Below are 26,130 nucleotides of genomic sequence, written 5' to 3'. Positions count from 1 at the left end.
TGTGTGTACACCCTTTAAACATTTGGTAGAATTCATCAGTGAAGCCATCTCCAGCTTCTCAGAATGTGTAGTTTAATGTTTTCTCATAAAACTTGAGACATTTACAGACATTATTTCTTCAACTATTTTTCCTGCCCCCTTTTCTGCTCCTTCTGGCACTCCCCATTGTGTGTGTGCTGATAGGCTTGATGGTATTGTACAGATCTCTGAGGCTCTGTTCATTTTCCTTCTTTTTCTTTCTGCTTTTTGGTTGGGATTATCTAAACTGACCTCTCTGGGAGTTTGCTGATTCTTTCGCTGGATCAGATCTGCTGTTGAGCCCTTCTCAGGAATCTTCCATTTCAGTTATTGTACTTTTCAACTCCATATTTTTTTTAAGTGAGATATTTTTTCTCATACTTTTCTTTAGTTCCTTTTTTTATTGATTGATTTTAAAGACAGAGAGGAAGGGGGAGAGAAAGAGAGAGAGTGAAAGAAACATTGACTTGTTGTGCCACTTATCTATGTATTCATTGGTTGATTCTTGTATGTGCCCTGACCAGGGATCAAACCGCAACCTTGGGACGAAGCTCCAACCAACCAAGCTACCTGGCCTGGGCCTTTTCTTTAGTTCCTTAGCCATTGTTTTCTTTAGCTCTTTGGACAAAATTTAAAGATTTTGTCTAGTAAGTTCTCTGTCTGGGCTTCCTCAAGAACCATTTCTATTGATTCCTTTTTCCTTTGTGTGGACCACATTTTTTTTATTTCTTTACATATCTTGTAACTTTTTTTGTTGAAACTCTGGAAATTAGATTCTCCCCTCCCCTCCCCAGGACTTGTTGGTGTTGCTGTTTGTTGTCTGTGAAGTGACTTTTCTGATGTCATTCTGTCAAATCCGTGTTCTCTGAGCTGTGCTGTCGCTGAAGTCTCTGCTTGGTCAGCTTCCAGGCTCTGCTGACCTGCTCGGGGTTCCTCACACTCGCCCAGCAGCTCACAGCCCTGCCTTGCCTTCGGCAGAATCCCAGGTACCTGGAGGTGAGAGCTTAGGGCCTTCTTGGTTTTTTTCTGAGCATTCACGCAGCCCTGGGCATATGCACAGACTGGCTTTGGCATGCTGCTCACGGCCTCTAGGTTCCCCTAAATAGGTCAGAGCTTTTCAGAGCCCCTAGGGACAGCCCATTGCCCAGTTTTCAGTTTAAACTTTTTGGTTAGCCCATTGTTTGTCTCAATTATTTTCCAGCTTACGTGAAGTGAAACAATTGCTCTGAAATGTTTTTGACAAATGCACTAGAGGAAATGGCTTTTCACACTGGGCAGAGTCCAAGTCAGATTCAATAAGGACACACTTGTGAGTGGGGCTTCCAGAAAATCAGCAGGCTCCGCGACTGTAACCTGTGGGTTTTCCAGGCCACGAGGAGCTGGAGAGGGGGCAGTGGGCAAGGGGCGAGGAGCAAGGAGCAAGGAGCAAGGTAAATGCCCCGAAGCTCACCGTCCCTAGCGAAATCCAGCTTTTTGCTTAAGGAAACATTTCCCAGATGCCTGCAAGCCTTTGGGTAATTTCCAGTTATTGGATCCTGGGTCTCTTTATCAATTTTATCGTTGTATTTTCAGAAGATAGACTTTTTAAAGGTTCTTGCTCCACGATTTTGTTCATGTCACCAGATTGCATTATCTTTTCAAATTTTTTATCAATAAATTAGAATTCTAAAGACACATACATCAGGCAACCTTAACAAGATGCCTGGTCCATATAAACAAACTTCTGTGGGCTTAGGTAGCGTCGCGTGATCCATGTACGTTGGTGACCAGTGTTTTTCCGGTGCCCTCATGGACTGGGATGCGACAGTAGCCTGTGTCCCCACTCCCTCCTCAGCATGCCCACCAGGCAACACCCAACCTGCAGGATGCCTCCACTCAGGTGCAAGTTAGCGACCCTCACAGACAGTAAAATCTAAGGAGTTAACATGGGAGAATTAACAGGGCATTCGAGAACATTTCAGACAGGCCTGTTCATTGTTGGCAGGCTTGGACTTTTCCATCCCCTGCAGCTGCAGCGTCCACGCTGAAGGTGTGGATGGGAGGGGTAGAATAATGATGCTTACTCTTGGGGAGCTGGGTACGGAGGAGACCTTCAGGGTTTACCTTAACTGCTTGTCCACATTTCTCAATTATTTCTCTGCTTTGGTGCACATTCACTCTTCTGATCTATAAAGTGTTACACAAGGGCAGCTTTGCAACCCTCCCAAACCCTTCCTGTTAAGGTCTCCCAGCCCCTGCCATGCGTCCTTTCTTTGAGGAAACTCAGCCTGCCCAAAAGACCAGAATTGATTATTGATTAATTGTGTTTCACATCAATTTTAATCAATTCCTGTAGACTATATCACCTGTACACATTTTTTATTGAACTAAAGAAAACCTAATGAGGTTTCTGGCCAGGGTAACCAGGCCTCTGACCAGTTCCAAAGACAGAAACGAGGCAGTAAGCAGTACCGCAGTCTAGGGTTAGGGTCCTTTTTCTTTTAGGCATTTTTCAATGTAGCAGCTCAAACACGCATGAAAACGAACCCACTGCCAACTGGTGGCCCATCTTCTACGCCACCTTGAAATGACAGCAGAGGCACCCAGTGCTGCTGTTCCTGATGGAATTGGTGTCACCACCCACTTCACACCCCACTCTAGGTCTTGAAGAAAATTCTAGTCCTTAGATCATTTTGTTTGTAAAACATTCAGGGTGTAGCTCCAGAAGATGTGTTCATTTTTCTGTGGCAGCTTTATCAAAGTGTGATTGCTACGCGATACACTGTATTGATTAGAGTGTACATCTGAGAAGCTGTGACGTATTTCCGCATCTCTGAAGCTGTCGTCCTCTTAACGTGATGAACATATGCATCACCCAGAAAGGTCCCTTCTGCCACTTTCTAGTGCCTCCCTCAGCTTTCCAACCCTCTCCTGCCAAGAGGCAACTGCCAATCTGTCTGCTTTCTGTTACTATAGATTAGCTGTATGTTCTAAAATCTCATATAACTAGAAGCATAGTATGTCTTCCTTTTTGCCTGTCTTTTCTTATTCAACACTAGTGGCCCAGTGCACGGATTTGTGCATGTCGAAAGGAAATTAATTAGAAGAAATATTTTAATATCGCTATTCGCCCTTTCTCCATAATAGAAGTGTCAACCAAATTCATGATCGACAATGACAGATTGAAACACATGTGTGCGGTTGGCACCAGCGAGAGCTTTATATGTATCACACATGTGCGAGTCAACATTTATTTTTAAATTGCCAGTGCACGGTCGGACAGTTGGTCATTTAGCCTTTTATAAATATAGATAATTGAGATTCAGTCATGCTTTCATGGATCTCCATTCCACTGTATGAATATGTCACAATTTATTAGCGCACTCATCTGCTGGGGTTCATTTGGGTTGCTTTCCATTTTTGATCATTTCACATAAAAGCTATTATGAACATTTGGGTACAAGTCTTGGTGTGAATCTTTGCTTTCTTTTCCGAGGACTGTGTAAACAACCAGGGGTAGAATGGCTGAGTCATACAGTAGGTATATTTTGAACTTTCTGGAATAAAACAAAACCAGAATGCTCTTCAAAGTGGCCATACTCCCTCCCTTCCTTTTCCACCAGTGGTAAATGGGGATTCCAGATGCTCACACCTTTGCAAAGGCTCAGTGTGGTCAGTCGTTTTCATTTTATCCATTCCAGTGGGTGTTTCGTGCGATCTCATTGTGGCTGTAATTTACATTTTCCTAATGACTAATAGAGGTGAGCCCCTTTCATGTGCTTACTGGCCAGCCCTATACAGTCTTTGGTGAAGTGTGTCTGTTCAGATCTTTTGCCCACTTAAAAAGTTATATTTGTCTTCTCATAAATAACTTCTTTATATATTGTAGATACAAGTCTTTTGTAACATACATTTTGCAAATATTTTCTCTCAGTCTATGGCTTTCTTTGTCATTCTCATAAGTGTCTTTTGAAGAGCAGAAGTTTATTTATTTACTTTTATTTTGATGAGGTTCAGTCAATAGATTATTTCTTTTGTGATTTTTGTGAATTGAATTGAACAAATCTGTGCCCAAATCAAGGTCACTAGATTTTCTCCCTTGTTTTCTTCTAGGAGTTTTATGATTTTACCTCTTACATTTATTTCTATAATCTATTTTGAGTTAATTTTTTATATGATGTGAAGTAAGAACTGAGTTCCTTCTTTTTTTTCTTTTATGTTTCCAGCACCACTTTCTACATTGAGTTTCCTTGGGGCCTTTGTCAAACATTAATTGACCTTGTGTGTGTGTGGGGGGGTCTATTTCTGGACTCCCAATTCTATTCCATTGATCTATATATCTATCTTGACATAAATCCCACTGATTCCTGCAGCTTTATAATCAGCTACAGCCATTATAAGGTAAATTACAGAGCTTTACTCTATAGTTTCTGAGAAGAATGCAGGGCTGAGAGGCTCCTGGTCTCCCCAAGTGCCTGTCCCCAAGTCCTAGTGGGCCTTGTCCCTTTCAGTCCACAAGGTGAGTGTGAGGGGCCCTTAAGAGATCTTCTCCTATCCTGATGTTGAGAAGAAGAGAGCAGGGCAATCTGACTCAGAGAAAAAGCCAGAGAGCGTGGCCTAGGTCACCCAGCACGACCAGTTATTCTCGTTTGTTAGAAGGAGGTCTGAGGGATGGGAAGTGCCAAGGAGGCAGGTGTCACTGACTCCACACAAAAAGACTAGGGGGACAGCAAAATAGCGGTTTATGAAAACCAGGTGCCCTATAGGGTCATCCAAGGCCCTGGATGTACAGTACAGGAGACTCAGATGTCGCCCTTTCCACCCCCGTCTCCTTACTAAAAGAACATCCCCTGCCATGGTTGGAGGTGTAGGAGGAGAAGATGCACTTGAATTGTACTGAGGAAGAAACTTCAGCCTCTGGCACCGGATTTCTCACAGGACTCAAGCGAGGGGCTGTGACTGGCTTGCGGGGTGAGTAAATGGTGGGGGAAGGAGGGAAGTGAGTCTGGGAGCCATGTGATCGGCTTCAGGAAGGCCCCTGGAGGAGACCCGAGCCCAGGATCACAGGGCCAGCAGAGACACCCGGGGACGGAGGAATGGGACACGGTGAGAGGGCCTGGCAGAGGTCATGGTTGTGCCCACGGGGATGAGGCCAGTCTCCTGCTGGGAAAATCCACAGAGGGAGGGTGTGCCTGAGAAGACAGAACAATGAGTGGACTTGTGGATGGGCACCCGCAGCCAGCACTTGGGAAATTCTCTCCTTCGGACACCCAGGCCCTCACTGACGCATGTGTTGGATAAAGTGGGGGTTGGAGTGGCCGAGAGCCCTGTGCGGCCACCTCTGTGGCTCAGGAGCCCCAGTCAGGCTGAGGCAGCTCAGCAGGGCCTAGGTGCTCGGCACCAGGGCTGGGTCTGTGCCCGCACTGCTTCATGGACAGGAGCACCAGGACAATCCCATAGCATGTGGCCACTGCTAGTCACAGGAGGGACACACTGCAACCAAAGTCCTCACCTCTCCCCATCAGACAACAGGATCTTCACCACGTTTCAAGGAGAGATATTTTAGGCTCCTTTTCTCTTTTGGTTTTAGTAAAATTCCACGTAAAGCAGCAGAGTTCAGATTTCTTTAACTTAAGCAAGACTTGTAAAAGCAATGACCTAACAGTGCTCACCAAACATATTGCCAGGCACAGACAGCTTTGGGTCGGTGCTTTCCCATCTGACACGTGCGCTTGAATTCCAGGCGCTGCCCTTTGCAAGGATGAGCCCCTGGTTTAGGACGTTGGGAACTGCTGCCCACTGTATCCCCTTGTGAAGGTTCACAAAACAATCACAATGGTGAAGGTTCCACAGCCCAGGAAAGGCGTCTCAATATCATTGCTTATGAGAAAAATGCAAATCACCACCACAATGAGGTGCCACTTCACACCCACGAGGATGGAAGAATGAAAAAGATGGACAACAGCGAGCACTGGAGAAGATGCGGGGAAACTGGGGCTCTCAGACGTTGCTGTGGGGATGTTGGATGGTGCAGCTACTTTAGAAAACACTGCGGCGGTTCCCCAAAGTCAAGCACAGAGTTACCATATGACCCCCCAGCAATCTGGCTCCTAGGTGTACACCCAAGAGAACTTAAAACATAGTCACAAGAAACTCACTCCAGAATGCTTAGAGCAGCATTTTTCATAACAGCCAAAGAGTGGGAATGTTAGCGTAGGTAGCTGGATATTAATAAAAGAAGCAAACAAAGGAAAGTAGACATTATTAAGCATCATCAACTAGGGAGCATAGGCTGGCTTCCCTAGGAAAATGCAGCTTCACACACGCCCCACAGGTCACTGAGGGAGGGGATAGAATAATGAAGGGGAGATAAGCATATACACAGAGGAGCCAAAATGGCAACCATAGAGGCCTGTCGGTCTGACCTAGGAAAGGGGTCAGTTGGCTAGGGGGTGGACCCCTACGAAGTCTGCAAAAGCTTGGGAAGCTGATTGGTTATTTTGAAAAAGCACCTGGTTCACCCCCAGCCTGAGAGAATACCATCCCAGGAAACAAAGAGTTCTCTGTCTCGGGACCACGACCGTGCGAGTGTAGCAGCCACAGGGCCCACAGCAGCCCACGTGGGCTCCGAAGAACTGAGCTTTAATATGAAGCAGAAACTCTGGACGCTGGCCTTTGCTTTGGCCTTGACGAAGAAGAGATTGGACTTTTCCCATGGCAGGACAGAGATGGGAAATTGGAAACCCGGGGGCAGCCTTCCATTTCCACCCAAATTAATCTTGCCACACCACCATCTCCCGTGCCTGGGTCTGTGGGCGCTTTCCACGTGATCCCGTGAAAGGACACAATTTCCTCGGGCAGCAGAAACAATTCAAATGTCCACCAGCTGATGACTGGATAACCAAGATGTCACATATGCATACAATGGGATACTATTACTCAATAAAAAGGAATGAAGCACCAATACACGCTACTACATGGATGAACCTTGAAAATACCATGTCACGGAAGCCAGTCATAAAAGGCCAAATATTATGTATGATTCCATCTATGTGAAATGACAAGAATTGGCAAATCCACAGAGAAGGGCAGATTAATGGGGCCTATGGGGGGGGGGGGAGAAGGGGGTGGGGAGTGGCTGCACATGGCCACGGGGTTTCTTTTTGGGGTGATGGAAAATGTGCAGTCGTAGTAAAGGCTGTACAACTCTATAAATATATTACAAGCAATTGAATTACACATTTAACATCAGTGAACCTTATGATATGTAAATTCTAAATCAATAAAGTTTTATCTATTTAAAGGTTCTGAGAAATATTGTGCACAGAAATCTGCCTAACTTGGTCCTGAATTCACTTGACCACCAAGGTTTTCCTCACATTTCACCCTGAGAAACTGCTGTGCTGGACAATATGGTTTAGGAAAAGGGCTTTAGAAAACAGAGGAGATTGGCAAGAGACTGTGCTTCTGTGAACACTCCTTGGCTCAGTTGGGGATACATCATTTTATATTTTATTTATATTCATCATGTTTATCTATAACTAGAGGCCTGGTGCACGAAATTTGTGCACAGGGGAGATCCCCTCAGCCCAGCTTGCACCCTCTCCAATCTGGGGCATCCCTCTCACAATCTGGGACTTTGCGTCTGTAATGAGTTAATTCAAATATTCCACAAAGTAAGAAATTATTTATGTTTCCTTAAGTGCCAGGCACTGTCCTGGACGCTGGGAGCAGCGGAGACGGCAGCCAGGGGCCTCGCAGGGGCACCTCTCCCTGGGCCGGTAGGTTCCAAAGTTCTTCCCAAGGCACATGTGCTCCTGTAGTGAGAACTGAAATCCTTAAAGAGCCATCACATTTAAAACCCACTCCCTTGCTGGTGAAGCATCCACATGACCCATTTTCTTGGCCCAGCACCAGCTGAGGCCTCCCAGTCAGGAGCTGTGCAGGCCCACACTCTGTCTCCTTAAGGACCCTCCCTGGCAAAGCCGGGTGCCCCCAGACTGAGCAGAGAGCAGGGAGGACAGGCAAGGCCAGACAAAGGGCACAGGCTGACCCACGGCCATGCTAATCGACCCTCTGCCCACGTCCACTGCTGGGGATCACCAGATGGCACTCAGAATTACCAGCACTGTCCAAATAGCTTCTTTTGCCTTAAAAAACGTGTTGAATGTGTGTAAGTGATGCCATGAGCGTGTAATGGCACTCCGGTCTTCTGAAGCGCAGCTGAACTACACAGCAGGGCTCTGAAGGCAGAGGCGGCCTGGAGACCAACAGAAGAGCAGCTGGCTCCCAGCCGCCCAGAGCAGACCACTCTGGGGACAGAGGACACGCTGACAGGCTCCCAAGACAGCGCAGTGAAAAGCAGGCGAGGAGGGATCTGAATGTGGTCCGGGATCTCCTGAGGGCGCTCAGCAAGGCAGTTGGGAGGGAGGGCTGGCTGGAGGGTAAGGTTACCAGCCCCCACGGAGAGGACCTGGGGAACCGGTCTGGCCGGCTTCGGGGTCAGAGGGCAGCCTTCCCAGCAGCCTGCCTGGCTCTCAGGAAGCTCTGGTGCCCATCCCACCCCCAGGGACCTGGACAGGAAGTTTTAGCTGACTGGGCTTCTGAGTAATTCCCGTGTACCTTTTGTCCCCCAAATGCATCTGAAACAGAAGGAATGGAAGCCTCCGTCAGGGCCAAACGGAGCCTTGCAGCATCGGGCTCCCCGGCTCAGACACTTGCAGCTCCTGAACTTACATGTAATTGAAGGCCTGAAGGCAGACCAAGTTTCCAAAAAGCGCAGTCTGGGTTGGACACAGGAGCACCCCCCGCCCCCCCCCCGTCCCGTGACTGTTGTGCTTTTCCTGGGCATATGGGCCTTACAGTTGCCAAAACCTTACAGGGCCAAGTGTTTAGTTTGGAGATGAGAAGCTCAAAAATGACTTAACTGCCATCTTCAAATATGCAGAGGCATTTATTACGGGAGGAGACGCCGCGGTTTCCTTCTGAAACTGCACGAAGAGGAAGCTCAGCTGGGATCTGAAGGCCGGCGCACTGGACCTCCCTCTGAGCGCAGGGCAGGAAGGATGAGCTCCCTGCCAGGAGATCCCAGGACCGCCTGTTCCCGAGGGGAAGTGGGAAGGCCCCCCCTGGTTTAGACAAGGCCAGTAGGTGCTGCCTGGTGGCCGGCAGCCAGGACGCTGCGCCTATGGCAGAGACTCAGGGGGACCCTCGACCTCACCTCACTTGCCTGTGGCCTCAGACACCTGCGAGCAGGCGAGGCAGGGAGGCCTTGCACATGGCCATGGGCTGGGCATGAAAGTTCTGGGGCTGAGGCTGTGGCCACGCTGAACTACCCGAAGGGTAGAAGTGGGAGACAAGGAAGCTGCAGATCTTGGGGAGAAGGGTGTTGGGGGCTAAAAAAATAAACGTTTCCTCCCGCCTTCTAAGTTCTACCTGAGCTAATGACCACGTTCACAGAGACAGATGAACAGGAGAGTAATCAGATTTTAATGCGTGTGCATGGGGAAGTCACGGAAGCATGAATTCCAGACTGGAAGACAACCTGGGTACATGGGTCATTTTGGACAAAGGAGATGTTGCTGCCTCCCTCCTCCTTAGCCGCCGGGGCACATCCTGGGCACCCTGGGCGGGTAGAGGGCTGAGATTTTAAGTGAGAAGAGGAGATTTACAGGTAATTGAGGAAGAGCGGAATACACATGGCTGGCTGGCCTGAGGCGGGCCGGGGAGGACGGTGGATGGAGGTGGTTGTTGTGTATCTTCCTGTTGCTGTGCTAGGGGCTGGGGTCCCATAGGACCCTCATAGGGCTGCTCAGCCCTGCTGGCAGCTCTCAGTCTGTGGGCACAGAGGAGTGATGGGAGGAGGCCGGACCTGGGGGCACCTCCACCTGGCTCCTAGGGTCCGGCCTCCTCCCATCACTCCTCTATGATCTTGGCCATTTCTGGGGTTTCTTTGCTGGCTCTTCCAATTTTGCAAGTAGAGCAACTTGCCTCGTTGTTTTCAGATTTCTGTGGAAGGAACTTGTCTCACTCCTGCTTCCTACCCTTTTGGTGAACCAAAGGCAAATCCCGCCCCATGGCCCACTCCTTCCATCTGACGTGTGAGGTCAGGGCGCAGCCGCCCTCTCAGTTCCCTGCCCAGATACAGGAGCCAGCTCCTCAACCAGGCACAGGTGCGGATAATGAGCCACGTGTTCCAAGTGGGCACGCCTGTGTTGGGGACCACCTCGCCCCTTCCCTCCCTCCTTGGCCCCTCCTCCGCTGCAGTGCCACCTGGGCGATGCTCTCCACTTTCCATCCTGCTGACTGCCGGAAGGAGGAGACACCCGAGAATCCACTCTTCCATAAGGGCTGCCTCCCCACCCCACCTTTGAGGAGCTGTGTGGTAGGCTGGCTCTTCTGGCCACATCCCAGCTGAAGGCACCGAGCAGCAGAGGCCAGACAGCGGGGTGCCTGGGCGTCCTTGCCCCTGGCCAGCAGACGCAGCCTTGGCCTACTTCCTGCTCCCAGTCCTGTTTTCCTGGCTGCTGGGCACAGGCCATGGCGCTGCTCTGTACTCTGTTATCGGGGACTCTTCATTGGTTTGGCTCAGCCTGTCTCCAACCTATGGCACTCTATGCAGGCTGCCAGGGAAGCTCCGCCCAAGAGGGGGGCTCAATGCCCATAATAGTGCTGGTTCAGGGAATGGGGGAAGGGGCAGTGACACAGAGCAAGCTGGAGGGCGGGGGGAATTTTGAGTATTCCTAATATATTGGTAAGTAGAAAGGAAGCTTACCAACAAGTGTGCAAATAGGATCATATATATGTCTGTGTGTATATGTGTGCTTACATACTTATCATATATATGGGACACACAAACACACACACATGCAGAATGAATGAATTACTCTGCAGTTACACACCACCCAGCTGCATAAGCAGAGAGAGATGCCTGGAAACCTACTAGATTCTAGTAACTAGAAAGATATTCAACAAAATGTAAATGCATATGGCAGTGATAAGATTACAGGTGACTTTAATTTTTTCTTTTTTTTAAGCTATATTTTCTTGTGTTCCTGCAAAGCACATGTATTATATAATGAAAAGTAATGGGCATGAACAAAATGAATGATTTTCTAGTGTCTCATATAACCCAGGGCAGCTCCTGTGAATGTAATTTTGTGTGTGGATGGGGGGAGGGGGAGGAGGTGAATGGAGGCTGAGGGGAGGTTCTGACCACTTTGGGGGAAGGTCTGCCAGCTGCCCCGGCCCCGTGTCTGTTGATCCAGATTCTATATCAACCCTGCTGCCAGCTCTGGCCCTTAGTTTCTTCACTGCGAAAAGGGGGGAGTCAGCTAGAACCCCAAAGATGGCAAATCAGAGATGGTACATGAGCCGAGACCTCAGCTAGGCTGGAAAAGACGCTGCGCTCCGCCCAGCGACCTTGGGAAAGATGCGCAATAGATCGAGTGCCACAGCCCCACCCCCAGCTTGCGGACAGTGCCGCCTCCTTCCTGGGCTCCCCGACCTCCTTCAGCACCTGGATCACAACCGCCCGAGTGTGATCATGATGCAGGGAGAGCCCTTTCTATGTCCTGTTCAGCCCCCAGGGCCAGCTCCTCCGGCACGTGGGAATGCATGAGGGAGGGGTGGGGCCTCTGAAGGCAGTGACCACAGGTGAGCTAATGCAGGGTCGCTGCTGACTCCAGGCGGTGTCTGGATGTGTAAATGCTGCTTTATTAGTCCACCAGGAAAGCACGCCCGGTTGTAAACGTAACTGTCAGAGAAAGAGACCACCAGATGCCACACCTTACGGGGGTCTCGCCTGTGCGGGGGATGGCTTGGGCAGTCGCTTCACAGACAGCATGGCGCTGCCCGTGGGCACCCAGCTTCTGCTGTTTGCAACTGTCCTGTGACAGCGGTGTGGCTGGAGCACCCTCCAGGGTTTGACTTCAGGCTGCGTTATTTTGGGCAAATCAGTTTGATGGCCTGCCTCGGCTTTCTCATTCAAGAGCGAGGTGCTTCTGGCTCTGAAAGTGAAAGCTCCGTGACTAAGCTGGTACCCCCCGCGGGACCCTCCCTCCGGAGCCCTCCCTGACCCATTCCCCAGACCGAGGAGTTGAGGCAGCCTCTCAGATTTGGGCTTTTAATGAGAGGTCATTTGCACCTGAAAACTGGGTTGAAACTGAAGATCCTCACATCCTCCCTTTCCTCCCGCAACCCCGAACACTTGCACATTTTTCCTTGGAAGGAGAATTTTGCCAACCCTGCCCTGGAGATGTTCTTCCCTCCCTTCCTTTCACTCTCCCTCTCCTCCCACACCCCCTCCCCGAGGGCCTCCCCCTTCAGCCCCTGGGGGGAATGCTCCTATCCACCTACCTGTGAGAGCAGGGCCCCCGTCCTCTGCTCCTGCTCCGCCTCCCCAGGCTCTCCCCTCCAAGGTGCTCTGACCCGGTGCCCCCCTCAGGGGACTCTGACCAGGCCGCTCACAGTGGCATTTCCCCTTCTGCTGGGGGGATGGGCGCCTGGATGCTGTCTGTTGGGAAAAACAGGCCCGGCCAACAGCTCCAACCACTGTAATTGCTTTCAAATGTTAGAATGCCTGATGGATGGGAGCTGGCCCTGGCAGGGGCCAGGGAGCGTCGCACATTCACAGGATGTACTTGGACAAACAATCCAGGACCCAAGGCCTCCTGGCTGCTGGTGCTTGGCTCTCACACCCCACACCCTCTCCCAACCCCCCAGCTCAACTGACCGGCCCCTGTCAGGGCTGCGTCGACTCCACGAAGCGGTGTTCTCTGTTTCTTTTCTTGTAAACAGGTTTTCATATTGTCAAGGGTGTCGGAGCATGACCCAGCAGCTGGGGGCTCATGGTCCCCTCCACGTGGGCTCCCCCTGGGGGATGGCGAAGCTCCCACACCTGCGGGCAGAGTGTGAAAATGGGAGCTGGGCTCCTGTGCCACACCCCCCCAATTCCTGACCCCTGAGTGTGAGGGCTCCTGGGGTTTTGTAATAAGCCCAGCGGTCATCTCAGAAACAGAGCAAAAATAACTCAGCAACCACCTGGCCCGGGTCACAGAAGCCTCTGGAAGAGCAGAATGCCTCTGCATGGCACTGTAGAGAGCCTGGGGAGGCCCCGGTCAATTGCCACCTGCTGCCTGGGACCTTCCTGAGACATGGGGACCTGGGGGCCGAGTGGTCCAGGGCCAGCCCGATTTATAAGTTCGCGGGGTGGGTGGGAGGGCTCAGGTCCTGGGCGGGCCTTTACCAGGGTGGCTGCACCTTATCCCGGGCAATGCTGGTCTGCAGGAAGCAGCCAGGGGCTCCCCTGCCCCGCGGTCGGGATGTGTGGCTGTGCTGATTTGAGATGAAGGAGCGCCCCTCTGGCCTGTCCCTAGAACCTGATTGTGCCCCAGGTCACCTCCAGCCCTGCTCTGAGTTGGTTCAGGCTCCCTCCCTGCTGCTCATGGCCTGCTGGCCCCCCTGCCAGTGCTAAGAAGCAGAGCTTCCTTCTCCAGCTTCAGACCTGAGTCCCACCCAGGGGCAGCCTCGCCAGGCCCCAAAGCCCCCGACACAGGGACACATGGCCGAGGCTGTGCCCCTGTCCCAGGCGAGGCACCAGTGAGTCTGGGCCGGAATGGGACCCAGGCAGGACTGAGCCTGCACTGGCCAGAGTCACAGCACAGCGGTCTGTGTCTAGGACAGGCACAGCCTCGGACTGTTAGGAGCCCGTGGAGGCTCAGACGGTGGAGTTTCCTGACCAGTATCCTGTGTCGTCTCTGCTCAGGGAACCGGGAGGCTAACACTGAAAATGTATAGGAGTCCCAGTGACGGGGTGGGGGAGGCGGTGGAGGGATGCGGATCTAGACTAACGACCTGGGTTTGATCCCATGTTTGTGCTCACTGATCAGCCCTTAGGCGTGGCCTTTGGTCTTACTACTGCGGCAGGACATGGGCTTAGAACTCAGGCAGACCCTCCCAGGCCTGTCTCCCCCTGGGAGACCCAGGGAGAGAGGGAGGATTAAATGAGAAAAGATGTGTGAAGTGCTCAGCCCAGCCGGGGAGGGGACCCTGGCTGTTAACATCAGTACTTGTATTAAGGGCAGTGGCATGGGTCCAATCACTTAACCTCTGTGAGCTTCTATTTCCTCATCTGCAAAGTAGGGAAATAAAAATAGCGGATCCAGTGCTGGCTGGTATGGCTTAGTTCAGCGGTTCTCAACCTGTGGGTCGCGACCCCTTTGGCGGTCGAACGACCCTTTCACAGGGGTTGCCTAAGACCATCCTGCATATCAGATATTTACATTACGATTCATAACAGTAGCAACATTACAGTTAGGAAGTAGCAATGAAAATAATTTTATGGTTGGGTCACAACATGAGGAACTGTATTTAAAGGGCCAGGAGGTTGAGAACCACTGGCTTAGTTGGTTGGAGCATACACAGGAAGGACCTGGGTTCGATCCCCAGTCAGGGCACAAACCTAGGTTGCGGGTTCCATCTCCCCTCGAGGCTTGTACCGGAGGCAACAGATCGATATTTCTCTCTCTCCCTCTCTCTAAAGATCAATGAAAATGTCCTTGAGTGAGGATTAAAACAACAAACAGCTGATCCACAGGATTGCCGTGAGGGACAGAAGGAAATGCTGGACGCTGTGAGTGGTGATTCCCACAGCAGAGGCGAGTCTAACCTTCTTTGGGCATTAAGTGGCGTGGTGGCACGCTCGCCGACCTCACCAAAGACAGGCATGACTGTTCGGCATCCTGATGTCCAGATGTCATTCCAGGGGTCCCGGCAATGTGTCAGGGATGCCATGCCCTCTCGTTGCCAGCTCCCAAGTCGTTCCCCTTCTCAAGGTGACATGGTCCATCGTGCAGAATTCAGAGAAACACAGCGCCCGAGAGAAGCTGCAGGCAGAGCGCCTCTGATCCCCGTGGCATCGTGGTGGGAGTAGGAAAAGTAGTGCCTTTTCTGGGCCCCACATGCCCGGGGATTTCACACACACATGTGCACTCATGCACACACACACATGCATGCATCCATGCACAAACACATACATATTTCCTCCTGTGTGCATATGGTGTGCATCCAGGCTACAAGCCCAGATGCCTGTGGGGCCAGGCAGGAGTGCAAGCACCTGGGCATAGGAGAGAAGCCTCACAGGAGAGAAGCCGCCTGGGCACAGGAGGAAAGCCGCCTGCTCACAGGAGGGAAGTGGACCAGGCATGAGCAGTCAGAAGAGTGGGGACTGCCATGCTGGGGAGTCTCAGTACCGGAGTCGTGGAGCGGAGCGCTGTGACCAGGTCCGGCTAGTGTTGCCGGTTGCAGGCCCCAGAAGGCCAGGCTTTTAATTTGTCAAGAGAAGCCAAAAATCTAGATCCTCTATGAAGTTTCCCTGGTTTTCAACAGTCACCATGCAGGTCAGAAAAACACATCTGGGCTGTGTGGGCAGCAGGCAGCCCCCGGGGCCACGCAAAGCTCGGTCATAACCAATCCCTGACCCCAGTGGGTGGGGACACGCCCCCCGCCTTCACCACCTCTCCGTGGGGGCGGATTCTGGTCAAAGCCCACGGTCTGGCACCTGGACTTCTCCTTGCTGTGGTTTTCGTGTGTGCGAGTTCCTGTTCCAGAAAAGACGCACCCAAAAGCAACTCAGCCCGTGTGTCGAGACCGTGGCGGGCACATCACCGGCCAGCACCCCTGTCAGACCAGTGCTGGAGCTGCTGCCCTGGGCACACCTGTGAGAGCCAGCACCAACCTCCCAGAGGAGGCCAGTCCTGATGCCTAAATGCCCCAGGTGTTTCCTTCCCCGGTCATGGGTTGGACCCCCCAAAAGAACCTGCTCTCTAGTACTGCCCCTCACTTCTCCACTGTCTTCTCCTTTCCAGGGTCCACTGGAGTGTGATGCCCGTGGCTGTCAGTTCGCATGCCCAGTGACGGTTCTGCAGAAAATCTTCAGATTTTACAAGACATTACTCAATAAAAGGGTTTTGTGATCCAATAAGTTTGAAGACCAGGAAACAAAAATGCTTTAATTTCTTCCCTGCAGGACTTCTCAGTGCCTTACTGTGCGGTGGCACTCCCAGCAGCGCTTCTCAGCTTTCTGAGACTGTGGGTGGAGTTTGTTCAGGAAGACCGCGAGGGCGGGCATGTCGAGGGCGCGCACCCTGGGCAGTGAGGTTGTGAGGACCTGCCGCCAGCGCCCAGACCCGGGCCTGCTCACAATGCCGGTTCCTCCTGCCCCCGGCCCTCTTCCCCTCCAGCCACTCTGGCTTCCCCATAATTGTCTTCCCATATGTGTCCTGTCTGGCTCGGCAGAGCTCTGGCCGCTGACTTCCGGAATCCTAAGGCCTCTCGGAGGCCTGTGTGTCCCGAGATTGCCTCTGCTCTCTGGCAGCCATCTCTGTGCATCCGGAATGAGAAGTACAAAGGCCAGTGGCCAGACGGGCACCGCTGGCCGCATGCGGTGGTTCCACGCTCCGCTCCCTTTGTCTGCCACGCTCCATGCTCCGTGGCCGGGACCTCGGGGTTCTAGGAACCTGGCTGCTCAGAGTTCACGCCAACAGGCATTTAAAGCAGAACAAAGCGTGGTTTTTCACAATGGCTGCCAGGGTCAGGCACGGTGGACCTCCCACTGCACCCTGCGATTTAAGTGCTGTTTTCTTTGATTCTAAGATGTCATCAATTGTAAGAGACACCATTGTTTTAAAAACAGATTTTTTTCCTTTTTTTCTTTTTTTTTTTTTTTGGTGGGAGGGAGAAAGAAAAAAGAAATGGCACATGGAGTGTACCCACTAATTGTAAGACATATCCTGATTCCAGAATAATTAAAATCTGAACAATTGTGTGCCTTGGAATTGAGGAAACAGAGTCTTTCTCCAGGTCAGGGCTGGCTTCCGTTTCATGGCTGAGGAAGCTGAGGTGCAGGCTCTAAGGGGGGTCAGGAGGCTGGTGCTGGGGACAGGGCGGGGGCCGGGCTCAGCATGTGCTCAGTGAGAGGAGGTGAGTCAGGCCCGCCTCCACCGCTTTGGTGGGATCATGGGTCCTGTCGGGAGGCCATGTGTCTCCTGCAACTTTCCAGAAGGAAAGCGGTGCTGTGTCCCATGTGTTAACTCAGAAACATGGCAGGACTGTCCCAATGCATATGAAGCCAGCTCTGTAGACACGACCCATAGCATCGCTCCTTTTCTGCAATGACATAAAGTCACCTCTCATCACAGAGATCAAATAAAAATGGAAATTTGACACAGACAATAGTGTGGTGAAGGCCTGGGTGCGGGGGTGGGTGTGGGCTAAAAGGGGTCAGTAGGGGAGAAAAGGGGACATCTGGAATACTTTCAACAATGAAGATAATTTCTTTGTTTTTAATGAAAATTTACTTGGGGTATTCGGAGTAATTCTGAACAGACAAGGACCCTTTCGGTCCCACCTCACAGGTGACTGACTCACCTCCACTTCATTCAGGAAAGCCTGTCCCATGTCCCAGGCCCCTTCACTCCGGTTCCCACAAGCACTCTGTCACACCACAGATGGAAGCAGGTTGAGCAGCTCCCAGGGGCCCCCGGCAATCGGATGGCCAAGGAGGGATGCGTAGGCTGAGAGAAGGCCTGGGCAGGATGACCCGCTGCGGGGCGACCCCAGGACGGGATGGTGGGAGCCTTCATGGAGGAAGAGGTGTTCGAGGTGAGTCTTACAGAGCAGGTGTGGGGTAGGGCTGGAGGTGTCAGACGCAGCAACGCAGGGAGGACTTCGCTGCTGGCGCTGCAGGCTGGGGGTGTGGGCAGAGCAGGGCGATCGGAGCTGAGTGGGCTGTGAAGGGAGTTTGGACTTTCTCCTCTCAATCAGCATCACTTTCTCGCTGAGTGATTTTTGTACCTTGTTTTCAACGAACCAGCAAAGGCACTTCCCATGCTGTGTCTTCTGGGGCTGTGGCCCCGGGCTCACAGTCCAGCACTCTTCTCACAGATGGCGCGCAACCCCAACACCCCCGGGGGGCAGAGCTCCCACACAGACACCACCCCCCCCGGAGGTCCCCTCTGCTGCAGTCCTTCCCCCAGGGCAGCGCAGGGCTCCCCACTCATCCCTGCCAGGTCCAAACCTCTTACTATACACACGCCCTCATCCTGTCACCTGCTGACCGGTCTTCACAGGTTTGTTTGTGTCTCTGTCTGGCTTGCTGCTCAGAAGGCATCCTGGCGCTTAGCAGATGGGCAGAGCGATTGCTGTTGTCGAATGACACCATTTTCTGAGTTCTTCCGCATCGATTATTTTGACAGATTTTCCTTATTTTTTCTGATTTCCCCATGGGGAAAGCATCTAGAAGAGGCTACAAGTCGGCATTTGGGTTAGGAAAAGGGAGGGCGCAGAACCCGTGGCTCCCCGACCTTGGTGGTGACCTGCAGGACGAGGTCTGGCCTCTGGCCTCATGCAGGAGCCCGCCTCCCGGGACGCGACAGCCTCCTCTCCAGACAGGCCAGCCGCCTGCCCCTGGATGTGGCCGCGGTAGCCGAGGTGGGATCCGTTCCTTGGTGAGCAGGCCCCACATGCGAGGTCTGAGGCGGGATTTGGGGTGGTGGGCGTGTGAAACTGCAGAGGCCAACTCTGGCTCCCCCGGAACCTGCACCCCCTCCAGTGGTTTCCCCAGCCAGGAGGAGCTGGCCAGGGGACCCACCCTGAGCAGGGGAACAGGAGGCAGAATAAGGCAGCAGGGGGTGGCCAGGACTGAAAACGGGCCCTCTATCTGGACTTCTGTCCCCTCCTAGGTGGCGGGAGAGCTGGCAGCAGAGCGGCCAGGCCCTGGCCCCAGTGTGGCCAGGGGGCCCAGCACCCACCTGGACCTGAGCATGTGCCCGTGGCCATCCCCCCTGACGTGGTTCTGCTCCAGGCCCGCGGTCCCTTGGCGCTGGGACGGCGTGTGCTGAAGCCACCACCTCGCAAACCGAGCCAGACGGGGTGGGCCCGGCAGAGACGAGTGTCAGAGGGTAGTCCCTGTCACCCTCCTGCTGGCGGGACACCTTTACGACACGCAGACACCCTGTGACTTTGAGGATGTCACACACACTCTGTTAAGACCCTTTGGAAATCGGGGTCCTGGAGGCCGGACCTCCCCAGATCACTCCCTGGAGGCAGTGAGGGCTCCCTGGCACTTTCACACCCAGACGAGCAGGAGCCTGGTCAGTGCTTTCCCGAAGTCCCGCTGTCCGTGGCTAAGCCCGGCTCTGACAGCCCCCGAGGAGCCCTCTACGCTCCCCCTGCCCAGCAGCTCTGTGGAGAGGCCGCACCACGTGGGGCATAGAAGGCCCTGGAGAGAAATCGCTCTCTTCATGTGACCATTTGAAATGGTCCCAGTGCAGGGGAGGGTGCTTTTAAGCCGTGAGAACAGCACTGGCTGCCCCAGGGCTCAGAGGGGAGCAGAGATATGCAGTGCGGGTCTTTCTCTTTCTCTCCTTCGCTTTAGGAGAAACATCGGGGGTGGGGGGCGGGGGAGGAGGTTCTGTGGTAGGCAGTCTCAGAGACGGCCCTGTGACTCCATGGCCCCCAGTGACCCCATGGCCCCCGGTGACCCCACAGCCCCAGCAGACAGCGGGGCTCCGTGAAAGCACTGACCACTATGCCAGGCTCCGCTGGTCTGGGTGTGGAAGTGCTGGGGTCCTGAAGGAGCCACGGTCGCCTTGCAGGGAGCCCCCCAGTGCTTCTGGGGAGACCTGGGGGTGGGGTGAACCACGTGACTTGCTTCTGACGAGGGAACAGGGCAGAGGGGGTGGCATCACTGCTGATGTTGGGCTATGAGAAGACTGGCTTCCATCCTGGGTGCTCTCTTACCTGCTCTGGGATGACAGGGCCTAGCGGGCTGGTCACAGTGTCTGAGCGTCAAGAGGCTGCCTGTGGAGCAGCCCAGGGTGAGGGGCACACAGGGACACCCACCGGGGGAGCTTGGGAACAGACCCCTGGGCCCCAATGCAGGCCTTCGGAAGCCTCTAGAGCCCCAGCCAGTGGCTTGACTGCCACGTCATGAGAAACCTTGAGTTTTAGGCGTCCAGCTGTGTTCATGTCCTGACAAGAGAAACATGGATGTGAGAGAGGAACACAGGCCATTGGCCTCCAGTACACGCCGTGGCTGGGGGTCGAACCCACAACCTGGGTATGTGCCCTGACCAGGACTCGATCCCACCACCTTCCTGTGGACGGGACAACGCTCCAACCCATGAGCCACACTGGCCAGGGTGAAATGGGTGTTGTTTTAAGGGGCCAAGTTTGGGTCACTTGTTACACAGCAAAAGACAACTTCTCTAGCCCCTTAGCCTGGCAAGAAGTGGACAAGGGCGAGAGAGTGAGATTCTGGTGAAAATGAGACAGGCCCAGATGCCACGGTGAGCATCGAGCATCTGAGGACTTCAGGAAAGGATGAGCAGGGGAGTTCAGGGTTTGAGAAGAGGCACAAGGGGCCACATGGAGCCCGCAGTTGCACCGACCACAGGGGATGGGAAGGCAGGGCAGGCGGGGCGGGGAGGGGGGGGGAGGAGGCAATCCCAGCCCGAGCCTCTGATTCCTGGTGCGGCTTCGGCAGCATCTCCCACCCTCAGGAGCAGCCCCGGATGTCGCCGCAGAGGAGAGCCGCCTGTTCTTAAAGCTGATCTCCATGGACCTGCAGAGGTGGATCAGTTTGCTCTTTGGGTGACTTGGGGTGAGCTGTGACTTTCAGGGTCTACAGAAGGGGGTCCTCAGAGCATCCACCTCATGGGGCCACTGGGAGCACTAGGGGTGCGAACGCAGGCGGAGCGGTCAGCATCCTGCGTGCACGCGGTGAGCGACAGTCGCGTTAGCTGTTACTCTTAATGAGCTTTATGTTGTTCCTGCTCCGTACGGCTGATGTCTGTCTGCCCAAAGCAGCCTCAGGGCGCTGTAGTTGGCTCTGTTTCTGTCAGTTTTGTGGCAACAGGAGAGCTTGAGGGGACCCAGCGAGTAAGGGAACGAGGTCGGCGGTGATGCTGCCTTCGGCTGGGCACTGCTTCCGCCTCCAGCTGGGGCCACCACGGTCGGCTGCCTGTGCGGGGGGGGGGGGGGGGGGCAGTCTGCGTGTGGTGTTGTTACAGGGTCCCAGGAGCCCAGACGCAAGGCATGGTTACAGGTGGGTTAACAGAGGCTCCGAGAGGCTAAGTGACAACCTCAGAGCTTCTAAGCACAGGGGTGCCAGCCATGACTCAGATGACTCTGCCTCTGAAAGGAGTAGCTTTTCTCATCAGTGTTATTTAAAGACTAGAGGCCCGGTGCATGAAATTCATGCACGGGTAAGGCCCCCAGGCCTGGCCGGTGATCAGGGCTGACCAGGTTCCCGCCTCCCCGCCTCCTCCTTCCCTCGTTCCCTCAGCACCCTGCCCCCACCACTACTGGTCGCCCACCATGTTCCACACCGCCCCCTGGTGATCAGTGCACGTCATATCGAGCAATTGAACTCCCGTCTCCTGGCTGAGGGGACAATTTGCATATTAGCCTTTTATTATATAGGATAACCTACAGCTCGGATTCTGTGCATTTCTTCCACACCTTTCGGCGGTCTCAGTCCTGCTGACAAAACCAGAAGGGCGGGAGACACCGCAGCCTCTGTTCTGTCCTCCTGAGTGTCAGGCAAGGACTGGGCAATGTCCCTGCCTTCCGCCATCTCGAGTGACAGAGCGAGTGAGCACGGGAGCCAGGAGCCCGGCTGGCGGTGAGCGTTGCACACTCCAAATGCTGAGGAACGGCGAGTTGAGTGACCTCGCTGACGTGAGAACCCGTGTGCCCAGGCTCTGCAGAGGTTTTGAAGAGCACTGTAAATGGGCGGATGGATGATGGCTGATGGCTGACGGATGGGTAAATGTGTGTGTACTTACAGAAGATCAGAGCACACATGGTCATACTACAATACAAAGGGAATCACAACTAAGTTCCCCCAATAGAAAGCAGGCTGTGGGTTCTCTGGCCTCCGTGGAGTAAAGCTTGGGTCAACTACAGAAAACATGGCCACGTTAACAAGCCAATCGAAGTGTGGCGTGTCCTGGCTACACGGAAAAGACTTGCAGAGCTGCCGGGTTCCCATGTGACAGTTAAGCGGAAGGTTTCCCTGAGAATCTAGGAGTTGGGGGTCCTGGGCCTTGGTGAGCAGGATCTGGATTATTGGCACAGATCTCCTAAAATCCTCAGAATTTACTGTCTCTTTTTGCACATGGATGACCATGGGAAGGACCCAGATAGCTGTAGGATGGGGCTAGTCAGCCCGAAAAAACAACCCAGGATGAGAGAATGAGGGCTTTCAGTCCCACCCCAACTCCTGGGAGGGAGAGGGGTGGCGATTGAGTTCCGTCACCAGTGGCCAGTGGTTAACCTATCACACCTCTGCCATGAGACCACTAAGAACCCCCAAGTCAGGGCGTCTGGGCTTGCGGGTGGTGCGCTGTGGAGCTGATGGGAAGGTGCCCACCAGGGCGGGTGTGTGTGGCAGCCTCTTGCCCTTCCCCAGGCCGAGCCCTGGCCATCTCCTCCATGCAGCTACTCCTGAGTTGTATTCTTTATAATAAGCCGGTATTATAAGGAGTGCATTTTCCTTAGCTCTGTGAGCTGTTCTAGCGAATGTTTGGACCTGAGGAAGGGGCAGGGGGAGCCTCGACTGTGTGGTCAGCCAGGCAGAAGCGAGGACAGCCTGGGCACCTCGTTTGCAGCTGGCAGTCTTAGGGGTCCAAGCCTTCACCGTGGGGGCTTCTCTCACTCTGCTAGTTAGTGTCTGAACGGACTTGAGTTTGCAGCTGGTGTTGGAGAGCTGGTATCGAAACAATGTAGTTGGTGTCAGGAGGTACCACACGGGGAGACCCATCTAAGCAGTGAGGGAGCCAGAGAGAGGGCGGCGGCCTGGCCCCCTCGCCCCTAAAATCCTTGTCAGAGCCAAGGCAGCACACCCAGCCCCTCCTCTCTGCTGATGTCCGTTTTTGCTCATTTTCCAACTAGGCACTTTCCACACATAGCAGGGGGCATCTGTCCCACAGAATTCCTGTGTTCATGCCCATGCGTGATGCTATGAGAATTCTATATAATAAAGAGGTAATATGAAAACTGACTATCACTCCAACACAAGATGGCCACCCCCATGTGGTCAAAGATGGCCGGCAGAGGAGGGCAGTTGGGGGCGACCAGGCCTGCAGGGAAGGACAGTTGGAGGGAACCAGCCTGCAGGAGGGCGGTTAGGGGTGACCAGGCCGGCAGGAGAGGGGAATTGGGGGGACCAGGCCAGCAGGGGAGGGCAGTTAGGGGTGAACAGGCCTGTAGGGAAGGGCATTTGGGGGGGGACCAGGCCAGCAGGGGAGGGCAGTTAGGGGTGAACAGGCCGGCAGGGGAGGGCAGCTGGGGGCAATTGGGCTGGCAGGGGAGCAGTTAGGCATCAATCAGGCTGGCAGGGGAGTGGTTAGGGGATGATCAGGCTGGCAGGCAGAAGCAGTTAGGGGCAATCAGGCAGGCGAGCGGTTGGGAGCCAGCATCCTGGATTGTGCGAGGGATGTCTGACTGCCCATTTAGGCCTGAACCAGGTGGGACATCCCTCGAGGGGTCCCAGATTGGAGAGGGTGCAGGCTGGGCTGAGGGACACCCGCCCCTGCACGAATTTCGTGCACTGGGCCTCTAGTATCCAATATTCATGGTGGCATTCTCATCTAAAAGTGGGTATTCACTTCTGCTGCTGTGCAGAGGCATGGAAAGTGGCTTTGGACTGACATTTTGCTTTGCACTTGCTTGGCTGTGTGATTTGAATTAAAAACCATCACCTCTCGGAGACTCGGTTTCCTTTCTGTACAGTGGTGGTCCTAACGCCCAGGCCAGAGGCCCTCCCCTGAGCTAACACAGGCTGGAGCCCAGCCCCGTGCCCAGTACATGGAGCCATTCGATACGGAGCAGGAGTGGGTGTTCCATGGTCTTGTGATCCAAATACGCTTGCCGTCTTATCTGTAAGACCAAGTTCAACCCACAGGTCAAACTAAATAACACAGGAAGGTGATGATGGACTAACACTAAAAGTGCCAGCTTCCACCAGGGATGGGCAGCCTCTGAGGCCAGGGCTGAGCCACAGGGGCATGGTGGGCAGAGGAGTGCTGCTTCCGTCCACTCCCACTTTAGCTGAAGGGCCCTGAGCCCCAGGCTCTGGGAAGCTCCCCAGAATTCCAATAGGGGTTTGCAGTGCCTCCCGGGATCTGCGCCGGGCCCCGCGCTGGGCCAGGACGCACACTTCCACTTACTAAGCCCAGCACTCCTCTGGCCTCACATCACGCGCCTCGATATCTGGCTTTCACTTCCCTACATCTGCCCATTTGTTGGGAAGGACCAAGAGGCCCCCGTTTGCCTTCGTACCAGCCAGCGTCTTTGTTTCCAGACTCAATGCAGTTTCTTCACAGCGTTGGTCCATCCTCCAGCTCTTCCTGTGGTCCCCGCCCAGGCGCCCCACTGCGCTCCTGTTGTGGGGAATGTCCCACAACCAGCATGGGCTGTGCCGGCGGAGGGGCGGGGGGGGGGGAGCTGGGAGGGGGGAGAGGCGGGGGGGCAGGCCTCAGGTCCCGACAGGCTGGCTGTCCTTCTCATCTGCATTTGGTGTCCACCTTTCACCAGTCATGACGAGGCCTTGATGGGGACCCCTGCAGGTCCCATGTCTGGGCTCCTCTGCAGGCTCCGGTCCATGTGCTGTCCCTCCTTCCCAGGCGGACCGAGAGCCGTGGGACACGGGCCTTATCCAGGAGGCTCGCTGCTCTCCTGCCTGACAATTAAAGCGAGGACTAAGCTGCTGCCTTGTCCCCTTACACTCACTTTGGTTCATAGCGATTTGCCTAGTCCAGTGGTCGGCAAACTCATTAGTCAACAGAGCCAAATAGCAACAGTACAACGATTGAAATTTCTTTTGAGAGCCACATTTTTTAAACTTAAACTATATAGGTAGGTACATTGTTATTAACTTAATTAGGGTACACCTAAGCTGGCCTTTGCTAAAATAATAATAAAGCCATCAACACAAAAGAATTACAATTCTTAAATTGATGACAAAAATACCTGTAGGATTTGCAGCTGTTTGGAAAAATACAGGTAACTTTATGCTTCGAGTAGGTACTTTTGTCACCCGCGCACGATTTGCGGACGCGACTAGCACTAACCACTGCACATGAGACTGCTGACTGACTGGCTCACTCAACTCGTGCACGAACCATGCGCGCCTCCCCTGCACTGCATATCCCACGGCCCGCCTGCACCGCGTCTCCCGTCGCCCGACCGAAACGCCCCACTTCTTCTAACGCCACTTCTTCAAAATAGACTCGCCCAGGCCAAAAACCGACTTCTGCGCATGGGCCACGAAGTTTCAATCACACTGTACGTGCGTGCCTGCACGTGGTATTTTGTGGAAGAGCCACATTCAAGGGGCCAAAGAGCCTCATGTGGCTCGCGAGCCGTGGTTTGCCGACCACTGGCCTAACCCATCCCAGCTCTTGTGGGTCCCTGGGAACCTGGGGAAGGAGACAGCTGGCTCTGGCTGGCTTCCTATCAGAACTAAGAGAAAAACACACAAAGAAAAGGCATCTGAGCACTTTAACTTGTGCAGAGGCTGGTCCGGCTGGCATGGCTCAGGGGTTGAGTATCGACCTATGAACCAGGAGGTCACGGTTCGAGTCCCTGTCAGAGCACATACCTGGGTTGCGGGCTCGATCCCCAGTGTGGGGCATGCAGGAGGCAACTGATCAATGATTCTCTCTCACCATTGATATTTCTATCTCTCTTACTCTCCCTTTTTCTCTGAAGTCAATAAAAATATATTTTTTTAAAAAATAAAATGTGCAAAGGCTGGAGATGACTCCTCCCACGTGACTCACCTGCAGGACACCCTGCAGGGCCACCTGCCGAGGCCTCAGGTTTTAAGAATAGCCCTGGTCGGGGACCGGCGCCCAGTGGAAATTCTCAGCCCTATTTCCTGCTACTGCCACGGCCCTTTTCTCATTTCTCAACCCCATTTAAGGAACGCGATGAAAATATTTGGTATGAACAAATGCTTTTTTAAAAAAACAAAAACACTCTTTGCAAAAACAAAGCAAACTAAACTCAGGCAAGAGGTGGCCGAACCCATACCTTGATGAGCCTTGTTTTCAGCACATGCCCCTG

Source organism: Myotis nattereri, assembly GCF_964212035.1.
Source record: "Myotis nattereri genome assembly, chromosome: 10".
Taxonomy (NCBI): Eukaryota; Metazoa; Chordata; class Mammalia; order Chiroptera; family Vespertilionidae; genus Myotis; species Myotis nattereri.
This window is presented reverse-complemented; position numbering follows the sequence as displayed.